Consider the following 12,416-nt stretch of genomic DNA (forward strand, 5'->3'; position numbering starts at 1 on the left):
TGATTTTTTCAATGGTCAATTTTTTTATTACATGGTAAAGAACTAAATCAAACTATATGCACACGCTCAAAGCCATAAAACTAAGAAATGTTAAGTGCTATTGCCTATTATTTATAAGAAATGCGAATTGTATATACTGTACTGTATTTAATGGTCATCTCTATTATGGCAAGACAGATGACATCAAGAACATTTTTTCTGATACTGCGCTTTACGTATGAGTCCTTAATCAAGTAAAACTTCCTACTCATCTTTTTCTCACTCATTACAAATTATTTACTAGCTCAAAATCTGAAAAAGTGTTCTCTGGGTAGGTAATTACTTTAGTTTCTTGGTGAGAACATACATGATTGTACACCCTATTTACACTCCATTTTTTTTCTCAGTATTTGTACTTCTGTAGCCTCAGAATTAACTGTATATTCTGGAAATTCCAAAAGTAATGATTATTATCGTGTTAGTTCTTAACCTTTATTATAATATTTTCTGTTTCTATATAGTGCTTCTTTAGAATTTGTCTACAGATGCACATCTAGAACAATCAGTTTTCTATAAATATAGTGCTTCATGAAATTTACTTCCAAAGGGTTTGTACTATCAGAAAATACAGTATATTTATTACTGGCATTAAAATGCATATAATGGGAAATATGTAAGTTAGATTGTTAACAGTCACTAAACATCAGTCTGTTTTTTTAACATAATAAGAGGATACAGTAGCTTATGCTAACACAGTAAGTTATTCAATATATCAGACAATTAATCCATATGTCATGACCCTAGGGTATTGGACTTCATTCTAGACCCGTTAGAAAATTTGATTTCGTTCCTTTTTTAGTGGAATTGAACCTAAGAAGTATCCATAAGTGTAAACATTATACTCTAACTCCTTTTGCCCCTTCCACATACATGCTAATTAGTTTACAGCTCTACCTGTTCTTGTAAAAACAACACAGCATTTCGCCACACTCCTTCATCCTTCCACCAATTGCATATCACACAGTCAATGGGTTCTCTTCCTGGACATGGAGAGTAAGCAGAGAGGCATGTACCCTACATTTTACATTTTACATATAACCACATATGCTTTATCATTTATCAGTAGAAATAACACATTGAAAAAAAAAAAATTGTATGTGGAAGGGAAATTGTGATAAGCTTTATTCATAATAAGAATGCCTTTAAAGACATACTCATGCCCAGACTGAAAATAAACCTTGAAATGCCTATAGGAGACACAGTCTACCTCCTCAGGGCTCACAAAATGATAATAATATACCTCAAGTTGGCTAAACAACAACAAAATCATATTAATAATATAGGGTTAGTTCACCCTTTAAAGTAAAATTTACATTGTAGTAAAGGGCAAAAAAGTTGGCATTCTAAGTAGTGTTGAGCGAACACGGACTGTATTATTCGTGTTCTTACCGAATAATTGGATTTTTTGTACCCGAACACGGACACGGACACTTTACTGTATGTTCGGGTAAAAATCCGTGTTCGGTCGTTTTATTTCCGGGTTTTGCATGCTTTGGCGCTCTTTTCATGGCGGGCTTTCAACAGCCAATCAACAATCGTTTAACTGGTGTGCCTTAAGCCATCCCAGCCATGCCTGCAAATGTCTCAGTAGCTGTGATTGGCCGTCTGAAGCATGTGACCAAGTCTTTATAAGTTCGAGGCAGCCGCAGCGGCGTCATTATGCTGCTTAGATCAGGGACAGAGCACACATCAATGTGCTGGCTGCTGATTAGGGAAAGACAGGCAGGAAAAAACCATTTGTGTCCGGATAGAATTGAGGGACAGGTCGGAGTGTTTAGGCAGGGCGAGTTGTAGGCATTTTAGGGATAGAGTCTGCTGAATTATAGGGTCAGTGTCTTCTACAAAGTACAATCGATATTGCTGTGTGGGGGGTGGGGTGACTCTGCACTCAATCCTGATCTACGATCTCTTCTCAATCCTGTTAGGGAGAGGCTGCTGCTGCTGAATTTTAGGGAAACTGTGTTCTACAAACTACAATCGATATTGCTGTGTGGTGTGGGATAGGAGATAGGCAGGTGTCAGTGATCCACATCCATTTTTCTGTGTGTGAGCTGCAGTGAACACAATCTTTTTGGGGTGCAGTGAACAATGTCCTTTTTGGGGTGCAGTGAACAAAATCTTTTTGGGGTGCAGTGAACAAAATCCTTTTTGGGGTGCAGTGAACAACATCCTTTTTGGGGTGCAGTGAACACAATCTTTTTGGGGTGCAGTGAACAAAATCCTTTGTGGGGTGCAGTGAACACAATCTTTGTGGGGTGCAGTGAACACAATCTTTTTGGGGTGCAGTGAACAACATCCTTTTTGGGGTGCAGTGAACAACATCCTTTTTGGGGTGCAGTGAACACAATCTTTTTGGGGTGCAGTGAACAAAATCCTTTGTGGGGTGCAGTGAACACAATCTTTGTGGGGTGCAGTGAACACAATCTTTTTGGGGTGCAGTGAACAACATCCTTTTTGGGGTGCAGTGAACAACATCCTTTTTGGGGTGCAGTGAACACAATCTTTTTGGGGTGCAGTGAACAAAATCCTTTGTGGGGTGCAGTGAACACAATCTTTGTGGGGTGCAGTGAACACAATCTTTTTGGGGTGCAGTGAACAACATCCTTTTTGGGGTGCAGTGAACAAAATCCTTTTTGGGGTGCAGTGAACACAATCTTTTTGGGGTGCAGTGAACAAAATCCTTTGTGGGGTGCAGTGAACACAATCTTTGTGGGGTGCAGTGAACACAATCTTTTTGGGGTGCAGTGAACAAAATCCTTTTTGGGGTGCAGTGAACAACATCCTTTTTGGGGTGCAGTGAACAAAATCCTTTTAGGGTGCAGTGAACACAATCTTTGTGGGGTACAGTGAACAGAATCTTTGTGGGGTGCAGTGAACACAATCTTTGGGGGGTACAGTGAACACAATCTTTTTGGGGTGCAGTGAACAAAATCCTTTGTGGGGTGCAGTGAACACAATCGTTGTGGGGTGCAGTGAACACAATCTTTTTGGGGTGGAGTGAACAAAATCCTTTTTGGGGTGCAGTGAACAACATCCTTTTTGGGGTGCAGTGAACAAAATCCTTTTTGGGGTGCAGTGAACACAATCTTTTTGGGGTGCAGTGAACAAAATCCTTTGTGGGGTGCAGTGAACACAATCTTTGTGGGGTGCAGTGAACACAATCTTTTTGGGGTGCAGTGAACAAAATCCTTTTTGGGGTGCAGTGAACACAATCTTTTTGGGGTGCAGTGAACAAAATCCTTTGTGGGGTGCAGTGAACACAATCTTTGTGGGGTACAGTGAACAGAATCTTTGTGGGGTGCAGTGAACACAATCTTTGGGGGGTTCAGTGAACACAATCTTTTTGGGGTGCAGTGAACAAAATCCTTTGTGGGGTGCAGTGAACACAATCTTTGGGGGGTACAGTGAACACAATCTTTTTGGGGTGCAGTGAACAAAATCCTTTGTGGGGTGCAGTGAACACAATCTTTGTGGGGTGCAGTGAACAAAATCCTTTTTGGGGTGCAGTGAACAACATCCTTTTTGGGGTGCAGTGAACACAATCTTTTTGGGGTGCAGTGAACAAAATCCTTTGTGGGGTGCAGTGAACACAATCTTTGTGGGGTACAGGGAACAGAATCTTTGTGGGGTGCAGTGAACACAATCTTTGGGGGGTACAGTGAACACAATCTTTTTGGGGTGCAGTGAACAAAATCCTTTTAGGGTGCAGTGAACACAATCTTTGTGGGGTGCAGTGAACAAAATCCTTTTTGAGGTGCAGTGAACACAATCTTTGTGGGGTGCAGTGAACACAATCTTTGTGGGGTACAGTGAACACAATCTCATACTTCTGAAGATTTGAGGGTGCTGCCTGTTCCATACTCCTCCTCCTACTGCTCAACCATCCTTTTAGGGGTACAAACAATAGTAATTGGGGCCTAGTGTGGTGGTGTACGTGTGAGATACATACACTTTCTTTTTGATCATATTTTCTATTCCGCTATTCAATTAAATCCTTTGGGGATCAATTAAATTGCGTGATAGTCTGTGTCGGTACGTGTGAGATCCACCTTTCCAAGTTTTTGGGGTTCATCTCAGACTTCTGAAGATTTGAGGGTGCTGCCTGTTCCATACTCCTGCTCCTACTGCTCAACCATCCTTTTAGGGGTACAAACAGTAGTAATTGGGGCCTAGTGTGGTGGTGTACGTGTGAGATACATACACTTTCTTTTTGATCATATTTTCTATTCCGCTATTCAATTAAATCCTTTGGGGATCAATTAAATTGCGTGATAGTCTGTGTCGGTACGTGTGAGATCCACCTTTCCAAGTTTTTGGGGTTCATCTCATACTTCTGAAGATTTGAGGGTGCTGCCTGTTCCATACTCCTGCTCCTACTGCTCAACCATCCTTTTAGGGGTACAAACAATAGTAATTGGGGCCTAGTGTGGTGGTGTACATGTGAGATACATACACTTTCTTTTTGATCATATTTTCTATTCCGCTATTCAATTAAATCCTTTGGGGATCAATTAAATTGCGTGATAGTCTGTGTCGGTACGTGTGAGATCCACCTTTCCAAGTTTTTGGGGTTCATCTCATACTTCTGAAGATTTGAGGGTGCTGCCTGTTCCATACTCCTCCTCCTACTGCTCAACCATCCTTTTAGCGGTACAAACAATAGTAATTGGGGCCTAGTGTGGTGGTGTATGTGTGAGATACATACACTTCCTTTTTGATCATATTTTCTATTCCGCTATTCAATTAAAACCTTTGGGGATCAATTAAATTGCGTGATAGTCTGTGTCGGTACGTGTGAGATCCACCTTTCCAAGTTTTTGGGGTTCATCTCATACTTCTGAAGATTTGAGGGTGCTGCCTGTTCCATACTCCTCCTCCTACTGCTCAACCATCCTTTTAGGGGTACAAACAATAGTAATTGGGGCCTAGTGTGGTGGTGTACGTGTGAGATACATACACTTTCTTTTTGATCATATTTTCTATTCCGCTATTCAATTAAAACCTTTGGGGATCAATTAAATTGCGTGATAGTCTGTGTCGGTACGTGTGAGATCCACCTTTCCAAGTTTTTGGGGTTCATCTCATACTTCTGAAGATTTGAGGGTGCTGCCTGTTCCATACTCCTGCTCCTACTGCTCAACCATCCTTTTAGGGGTACAAACAATAGTAATTGGGGCCTAGTGTGGTGGTGTACGTGTGAGATACATACACTTTCTTTTTGATCATATTTTCTATTCCGCTATTCAATTAAATACTTTGGGGATCAATTAAATTGCGTGATAGTCTGTGTCGGTACGTGTGAGATCCACCTTTCCAAGTTTTTGGGGTTCATGTCATACTTCTGAAGATTTGAGGGTGCTGCCTGTTCCATACTCCTCCTCCTACTCCTCAACCATCCTTTTAGGGGTACAAACAATAGTAATTGGGGCCTAGTGTGGTGGTGTACGTGTGAGATACATACACTTTCTTTTTGATCATATTTTCTATTCCGCTATTCAATAAAAGCCTTTGAGGATCAATTGAATTGCGGGATAGTCTGTGTCGGTACGTGTGAGATCCACCTTTCCAAGTTTTTGAGGTTCATCTCATACTTCTGAAGATTTGAGGGTGCTGTCTGTTCCATACTCCTCCTACTCCTCATCCATCCTTTTAGGGGTAGAAACAATAGTAATTGGGGCCTAGTGTGGTTTTGTACGTGCGAGATACATACACTTTTTTGGATCATATTTCCTATTCCTGTATTCAATAAAAACCTTTCTAGGGCAAGATCTTAAATTACAGAAATATGAGGAGACCGTCAAATAAGGGCCGTGGCCTGGGTCGTGGTGCTGCTGGTAGAGCTCCTGTTGCAAGGAGAGGACGTGGTCGATCTGTGCCAGCTACACGCACAAGTGAAACACCTTCCTCAAGTGTGAGTAGGCGACAGAACCTGCATCAGTATTTGGTAGGGCATCATACGCCCCTAGAAGTGATGAGGCCAGAACAAGTGGAGGCGATAGTAGATTGGTTTGCTGCTGACAGTGCCTCCAGTTCCTTCACATTGTCTCCCACCCAGTCTACTGCAGAAAGGTCACAGTTGGCACCTGCAGCCGATGTCCAACCGTCTTTCACCTCACCCCCTTGCAAATCAGGCAAGCAGTCTGAGCCCCAAGCCATACAGCAGTCTCTTCTTCTTTTTGATGACTCTGTCAGCAGGGTTTCCCAGGGCCATCCACCTAGCCCTGCCCCAGAAGTGGAAGAGATTGAGTGCAGCGATGCCCAACCACTTATTTCTCAAGATGAGTACATGCAAGGATCATCGCAGCACGTCTCCGATGATGACGAAACGCAGGTGCCAACTGCTGCGGCATTCAGCATTGTGGAGACCGACAAGGAGGGCAGGGGTGAAGACTGGGTGGAAGATGATGTGGAGGACGATGAGGTCCTCGACCCCACATGGAATGAACGTCATGCAGGTGACCTGAGTAGTTTGGAGGAAGAGGCGGTGGTCGCACAGAGCCACCAGCACAGCAGAAGAGGGAGCAGGGTGCAGAAGCGGAGCGGCCGTGCCCTAGACACTACGCCCGCTACTGCCCAACGCAGCAAGGGAACGAGCGCACCAAAGTCAGCTCAAAGGAGTTCTCTAGCGTGGAAGTTCTTTAGAAAATGTGCTGATGACAGGACACGAGTGGTTTGCACCCTGTGCAATCAGAGCTTGAAGCGAGGCATAAACCTTCTCAACCTGAGCACAACCTGCATGATCAGGCATCTAAGTGCAAAGCACGAGCTGCAGTGGAGTACACACCTTCAAAACCAAGAAACGTCTCTGGCTCATCCTGCTTCCTCTTCTGCTGCAGTCTCGGCCGCTCCAGCCACATCTGTAGTGATACCGGCACCTGCCACCCCGCAAACAGACGATCTGTCAGCAACACCACCACCTGGGTCACCAACAACCATCTCCACAATGTCCCGTGGAAGCGTTCAGCTTTCCATCTCCCAAACACTTGAGAGGAAGAGGAAGTACCCCCCCTACCCACCCGCGATCCCTGGCCCTGAATGCCAGCATTTCAAAATTATTGGCCTTTGAAATGCTGTCATTCCGTCTGGTGGAGACGCACAGTTTTAAAAACCTTATGTCGGTGGCTGTCCCACAGTACGTCGTGCACAGCCGCCACTACTTTTCCAGGCAAGCCATCCCTTCCCTGCACAACCAAGTGGGGGAAAAAATCAGGTGTGCACTGCGCAACGCCATCTGTGCCAAGGTCCACCTAACTACCGATACGTGGACCAGTAAGCACGGTCAGGGGCGTTATATCTCCCTAACGGCACACTGGGTAAATGCAGTGGCGGATGGGCCTGAGGCGGATAGCAATTTGGCGCATGTCCTTCCACCACCGAGGATTGCAGGGCGCTTCAGTTTGCCTCCTGTTCCTAACTCCTCCTACTCCGCTTCCTCATCCTCTAACGCCTCCTCATCCGGACAGCGTAACACCTTCACCAACTTCAGCACGGCCAGGGGTAAACGACAGCAGGCAGTTTTACAACTTGCCTGTTTGGGGGACAAACCACACACCGCGCAGGAGTTGTGGAGGAGCATGGAACAGCAGACAAATGAGTGGTTGCTGCCAGCGAGCCTCAAGCCCGGCCTGGGCGAAATCTCATAGCAGCTCTGGGCCTAGCCGGTTTGACGCACATCCCTTGCCTGGCGCATGTGCTGAATTTGGTGGTGCAGAGGTTCCTTAAAAACTACCCCGATATGTCAGAGCTGCTGCAGAAAGTGCGGGCCGTTTGTGCGCACTTTCGGCGTTCTCACCCTGCTGCTGCTCGCCTGGCAGGGCTGCAGCGTAACTTCGGCCTTCCCGCTCACCGCCTCATATGTGACGTGCCCACAAGGTGGAACTCCACCTTGCACATGCTGGAAAGACTGTGCGAGCAGCAGCAGGCCATAGTGGAGTTTCAGCTGCAGCACACACGCGTGAGTCGCTCTGCGGAACAGCACCACTTCACCACCAATAACTGGGCCTCCATGCAAGACCTGTGTGCCTTGTTGCGCAGTTTTGAGTACTCCACCAACATGGCCAGTGGCAATGACGCCATTCTCAGCTTAACTATCCCACTTCTATGCCTCCTTGAATAAACAATTCGGGCGATGGTGGAAGAGGATGTGGCACAGGATGAGGAGGAGGAGGAGGATGAAGAGGTAACATTTCCAAGGCTTTCAGGGCAGTCATTCGCAAGGGGCTCCGAGGGTGGGTTCCTGCACACACAAACGCCAGGGACACAATTGTCCAGCAGGGGCACAGTTCTGGAGGTTGAGGAGGATGAGGAGGAGGAGGAGCTGGAGGAGGAGATGGAACCATGTTCACAGCAGGGTGGCACCCAGGCCAGCTCATGGCCATCACTGGTGCGTGGCTGGGGGGATACAGAGGACACGGACGATACACCTCCCACAGAGGACAGCCTTTCGTTGCCTCTGGGCAGCCTGGCACACATGAGCGATTACATGCTGCAGTGTCTCCACAACGACCGCCGAGTTGCCCACATTCTAACTTGTGCTGATTACTGGGTGGCCACGCTGCTGGATCCCCGTTACAAGGACAACGTACCGTCCTTAATTCACTCACTGGAGCGCGATCGCAAGATGCGCGAGTACAAGCGCACGCTGGTAGACGCCATGCTGCTGGCATTCCCATCTGACAGCGGGGCCGCAGTGGAAGCACAAGGCAGAGGAGGAGGAGGAGGAGGAGGAGGTCGCCAATGCAACCAGGGCACCGCCAGCACCTCAGAAGGCAGGGTTAGCATGGCCGAAATGTGGAAAAGCTTTGTCAGCACGCCACAACAAACAGCAGCACCAGCAGCTCAGATGGAACGTCTTAGCAGGAGGCAGCATTTTACCAACATGGTGGAGCAGTATGTGTGCACACGCCTACATGTAGTGAATGAGGGGTCTGCCCCCTTCAACTTCTGGGTCTCCAAATTGGGCACATGGCCTGAGCTTGCCCTTTACGCCTTGGAGGTGCTGGCGTGCCCTGCAGCCAGTGTATTATCTGAACGGGTATTTAGCACGGCTGGGGGCGTTATAACAGACAAGCGCAGCCGCCTGTCCAGAGACAATGTGGACAAGCTCACGTTCATTAAAATGAACCAGGCATGGATCCCACGGGACTTTTCCATACCTTATGAAGAATAGCAATGGATACCGACCTTACCCACCCATTGTTCCATTTTTGCTCTTTCTCACTATTTTGGGGTGTACCCTCATTTAAAATTTGTGAAAAGAAGCAGTGTTGGCTACCTCGTCCTCCTCCTCAGGGCCAGATTAACGTAGGGGCTATTGGAGCTGCAGCTCCAAGCCCCTACCTTTTATATAGGCCCCGGGTTGGCCATATTCACTGTTACCGCTCTTCTGTCACTTGTAAACACAGAAGTCTGGCTTCTATGCTCGCTTCCCCAGGCAGCACCCTCAGAACCTCCCCACACAGCGCGAAGGCCGGACAAGGAGGGACAGTTGCCGATGCATGGATGTGTTTATGGGCTTCAGAGACAGCATCCCATGTTGAATTAGGCATGCATGGCTGCACCCTTCCTCCTCTGAGTACATGCCAAGGCACGGCCCTTAAGGCCCTTCAAAATCCTCAGCACCAAGCCCATGATGCTCTTAATCCGGCCCTGGTCCTCCTCCACCGCCGCTTCCACCTACACCGCCCATAGGTGTGCGCAGCCTATTGCATTAAGGTGTGCACCCCAAAGTTGAAATACACATGCATGTGTTTGCCAGCAGGGAGAGTAATGTATCGGGGCCATGTACCTGTAGGCAAAGAGAAATAGAGCAGAGCAGGTCCGAGGGAGATCTTTCCCATCTCCTCACTGGCAATGCTATGTGCCCTAGGTGATTAGGGTGTGCCCAGGCACACCCGGCACACCCTGTGCGCACGCCTATGTCACCGCCACATCCACCTCAACCTCCCTCCTACTCCATATGGGCCTCGTCCTTCAGAGATGAAGAAGAACATTGTTTTATTTTTCTGTTTTTTTTTGTTGTTTTAAGTTATTTCCCTATCCACATTTGTTTGCAGAGCACTTGCCATGCTCTTAATTACGTTTTGCTGCCATTTGCAGCACTCTAGCCCTTTCCTTTGGTGTTTTAGAGCCATTTTAGTGCCTTAAAGTTCGGGTCCCCATTGACTTCAATGGGGTTCGGTGTCCGGGAAAAGTTCGGTAAAAGTCCGGGACACGGACCCGGACTTTTTTTTAAAGTTCGGCCGAACCCGTCGAACACGGACATCTAGGTGTCCGCTCAACCCTAATTCTAAGTAATCTGCACCATCCTGAATATAAACAAGGATGCATGGTCTGTTGAGTGTGCCTCCATCATCACAGGAATAAGCAATCTTCCTCATCCACAAATTTGTACATATGCAGAGTGCTCTCCCTCCCCCCAGTCTCAGCAGCACAGTTGCACGTGACCTACAGAAATGTAATTTAAACAAAATGAAATTTCTCAACACTGGACAATAATATGAAAACTACTGAGGCCAATTGACTGCAATGTTTTTTTGTTTTTTTTTATAAAGGTGAACTAACCCTTTAATTGTATTCTTTTTTTTTTTTTTAAACCAATGAACCATTCTAAAACATTTATAATGACATGGGGCACTTTAGGGTAATCATGTTTCTACAATCTATATACATTAAAAATATACTATAGCTTAGTATTGCATGAACTTGCTTATTAGCAGTATACACTGCATACATTGCATGTAGATATTGTTATGGAGGTTATACTTATAATTATCTTTTTTTTTTTTAAGACAGCATACAAAGATATGGGATACAATATATCTAATGTAAAATAATTATATGACAAACAGACAAAAGACAAGTTACCAAGGTTGCCTGTGGTCTCTATTCAGCTGCTCTTCCCCCATTACTGACTTACCAAGTGTTCTGCTTGTGTTTTTATGTGGAGGTGCTTATCTTGATAGATGCTGGGCTTTGCTTCCGCATATCAGAGTCTCCAGCAAGGAAAACAGTGAGAAGCACAGTAGTGACATCAAGAAATCTCACTCCGAATTTTGTGAGACTAGCAGTAAAAGACCTGTCAAAGTCAAAGTGCCTGAATCTCACAGTAAAGATGTATGGCTGTAGACACAGGGGCTGTATAAGACCATATAAGGCTGTATACAGGGGTGTCTATGCAGCTTCGGGATGAGCTGTTGGTTTGTTCATTGGGCTCCCTATTCGACGGGAGCTGTACATCAAATATAGAAGCTGTATTTCTACCATTGCTATTTATGGCAACTTCTGCCTGTCACTGGATTCTAAGGAAGTGGTGTCAATATTTCCATTGCTCACTTTCGTGAATAAGGCTTAGGAGTAGGGGGTGCTGAAGTAAAAACCAGCTGGAACTTGAGACGTCACAGATCATGTGCACATATTCGCCAGCAGACCATGGATCCTGGAATAGCATCCAAAATTTTTATTGAAGAACGACCACATCACAGAGGACATAGTACAATGTTTCGGAGCCATGCAGGACCACTTCATCTGGTATGTGATGAACACATGCCTGACGAAGGGGTCCTGCTTGGCTCTGAAATGTTCCACTATGTCCCCTGTGATGTGATCATTCTTCAATATAGATTTTGAAAGCTAATTGATGATCCATGGTGTGCTGGCAAATATTTGCATCATGGGAAATACCCACCCTTTTTAAGCAAAGGGGTGGGAATAACAGTGGCATCACTGCCCAGATTTTGCCAATGGCTCTTAGCCATATTTGGGCAATGACATTGATTATATTTGGGCAATGTCATTTGCTCAATGATTTCACCACTATCCCCACCCCTTGCTTTATATATTTATATAGATGACAGATCTGGCCCCCACTGACAAAGCATCCCCCCCATGTTGAGGACATGTGGCCTGGTATGGTATGGTGGGGGGGGGTGCATGTTAACCCTGCCTGTTTCATGGCCAGCCAGGCTGTATGCTCAGATTAAGGGTTTGATATTCATTTTTAGGGGGACCTCATGCACTTTTTTGTGTAGCGTCCCCCTTAAAATCCGTTCCTGGGGAATCACATTTCATTTGCGTGCAGAAACCCCTTAATATCCATACCAGACTCAAAGGGTCTGGTATGTATTTTAGGGGGGACCATATGCAATTTTTGACATTTACTAAGAAAAATAACTGGCACCGTTTAATTTGCAAGCATATGACATTCATTGCTATATATACAGTATTTCACAAAAGTGAATACACCCCTCACATTTTTGTGAATATTTTATTATATCTTTTCATGTGACAACACTGAAGAAATGACACTTTGCTACAATGTAAAGTAGGGAGTGTACAGCTTGTATAACAGTGTAAATTTGCTGTCCCCTCAAAATAAC

This window comes from Pelophylax lessonae (assembly GCF_965119305.1).
Source record: "Pelophylax lessonae genome assembly, chromosome: 2".
NCBI classification, from domain to species: Eukaryota; Metazoa; Chordata; class Amphibia; order Anura; family Ranidae; genus Pelophylax; species Pelophylax lessonae.